Consider the following 2,716-nt stretch of genomic DNA (forward strand, 5'->3'; position numbering starts at 1 on the left):
ATAGGTTCCTCTTTGTTTCCAGACAGATATATAGGGGTGTTGGTCAGACATGGAGTTGAGTAGAGAGTCAGAGAGGAAAATTCTCAGCGTCCTCTTGAGAAATTGAATGGGAAGGAGGAGAATTGACCACAAAGTATGTAATTATGTTCCAGTCAAATTGTGTTTTAGAAATACATAGACTTACTAACATGAAGAAAAACAGTCTGGCACCAAAAATCAGAACATTAGCACAAAGACAGGGAAAAAATCAATAGGTCAGTTAAACACCAACTGGTGTCTTTAAGATATTATATAATAAGAAGTACGGTTCTGCTATTTACATAATTTTGATCTCAGAGGCATAATAGAGTTTGCACACACTTGGAAGAAAACCAACTAGCATTAGAGTTATCCCTAAGAGGAAGGCCTGTTCAGTTGCCAAACAAGAATGCTGATTCTACACACACACAAGGCACACACACGCATGCACACATACACGTTGACCTGGGAATGAGGGTGGTTCAGACTGATACCAAGTGGAAACTGGGTAGTCAAAACGAGGGGCTTTTGCTGTTGCGTAATTATGTATTTTCGAGATGTGTGTTTGAGAACTTACAGGGGTACTGCAGGCCTGTTGTTTTCTCCCAAACTGGCTGCTGCGCAGAGTAAATAAGCCCGCCTGAGCAGATTCACACGGCTTCTCCTCCTCTAACTACTGGAATAGCTGCAAAGGCCAGTTCTTAGACTGGAAATGAGGAAAGTGACCCCCTGGCATCACTCGTGAATTACATTGGGATTGTGGTGTTCAGGATAGGCTGTTTGTTCTCCTCCAAGGAGGGGTGTAACTACTTGGGGAGGCTGGCAGCACAGCCGTGCAAGAGCTATCCAGGCTAGAGGGGGCCTTGTCAAGACAATGTGAACTGGTAGGTCTTTGTAGTAGGCTAACCCCAGGCCAGACCGTTTCCCCAGGAGGCGCTCACATAGCTGCCTAACTTATGCTCTGTAGCACTTAAGCATAATGGTAATTAGTTATTTGGGTGATTTATCCCTGCAGCTCCACAGGTCAGAAACTGTCTGTCTTGGTTAGTCACTGCTCTATCCATGGTACCTGGCACCAGCCCCTACCTTCCTCCTGTCTCCATACCAAATAGCAGATGACATAGTATACAAGAAGTCTTGAAGAAATCTTCCTAAACTGAGATGGTATTTGATATGGGCCTTAAAGGACAGGTAAGGTTTCAGCAGATTGGGGGTGAGCCCTGGTAGAGACATAACTAGGGTCTGGCAGTTATGGCAGGTATTGCGCTGGCCCTAGGTGTGTGTGTGGCGCCACAGAGCAGTTTTTGTTAATCTGGTACAGCCCAGTGGTGTATCTCTGGAAGGTGAGTCCTATGGCAAGCCCTGAAATTGCACCCCTGTCCAAACACCTGACACCCTTCCTTTAGATAACATCACCATAGTATCAGCTCAAAAACACAAGTCAAGCTTGTTAATCTTTTAATTAAGACATTATTGTGCTTGAGGAAGGATGTTGGGCCATACCGGGTTAACTGAAACTGCTCAGCGGCGCCACGCACCCAGGGCTGGTGCAACACCCTGGATACGCCCTGGTGCATTTCAAGTGGAGGGAACTGCCTGGACAGCGTTGGAGACAAGAAGGTAAAAATCAGTGTTAGGAAGAGTTCTCTTGATAGACATCAGTAAGAAATGTACGGTTAACAAAGCTTAAAAAGAATGCTGGGCAAGAGCCACTAGACTGTTGCAAGTGGGGAGGAAAGGGGAACTCGAAGATCGTTATCCTGACAACGATATCTGATAGAAAGTGTTGGTGGTTAAGAGGCCTGGTGGGGCAAAGGGTAAGCCCTCGCTGCTGACCAAAAGGTTGGCAGTTCAAACCCACCCAGGGGCTCTGTGGTGAAAGACCTGGCGTTCTGCTCCTATTAAAGATTATAGCCAAGAAAACCCAATGGAGCCTCTCTGTTCTGTCACTTGTGGTCTCTATGGGTGGGAACCAACTCAACAGTACCCAACAGCAACAACAAGAAGCCGAGAGGCCTAGATTTATTCCCAAGTTACCATGCCCTTTCTCTTGCCATGCTGCTTTGAATGCCAGCTTAAAAAGTTTGGGTTTGATTCAGTAGACACTGAGGAGCCATCAAAGGTTCTGGCGTGGGCAAGGATGCTATACTTTAGACGACTTGATAATAATGGGAAGGACCAGAGGAGGAAAGAGATGACATACGAAGACGATGGGTGATGAGAGAGAAGGGGAAAAGGGAGGGGGTAAAGATCAAAACTCCACTCAAGCCAGCTCAAGGAAAGGAAAGTTTATAGTAGGGATCCAGGGTGGCTTCACGAATCTCTAAGGACAAGAACTAATGTAGAGCCACACCTCACAGGCACGTTGGAACCCCATTAGGAACCAAAGCTTATTCGGGAGCTCGCTTACTCTCTGTTTCTCTCTCTGCATTGTCTCCATTTTCCTCTTCTCACAGGCCAGCCTCCTCTGCTTACTCGTCATCTCTGCTTCTCATCTTGGGCCAGCTTGTGGGTCATAATGGCAGCCACAGGCCAAACTTACAGCTCAGAATCCCCAGCTAACTGTTCAGTCTCTGCATTTCCAATTTCCATATTCCTGATAAAAGAATCTAATTGATCCAACTCATCTTTTGTCAATCAGGTTCCAAGTCTGGGCTGCTGGTCAGCACATAGGTTGGCTGCCCTTGGGTCAATGTTC

Source organism: Elephas maximus, chromosome 4, assembly GCF_024166365.1.
Source record: "Elephas maximus indicus isolate mEleMax1 chromosome 4, mEleMax1 primary haplotype, whole genome shotgun sequence".
Taxonomy (NCBI): domain Eukaryota; kingdom Metazoa; phylum Chordata; class Mammalia; order Proboscidea; family Elephantidae; genus Elephas; species Elephas maximus.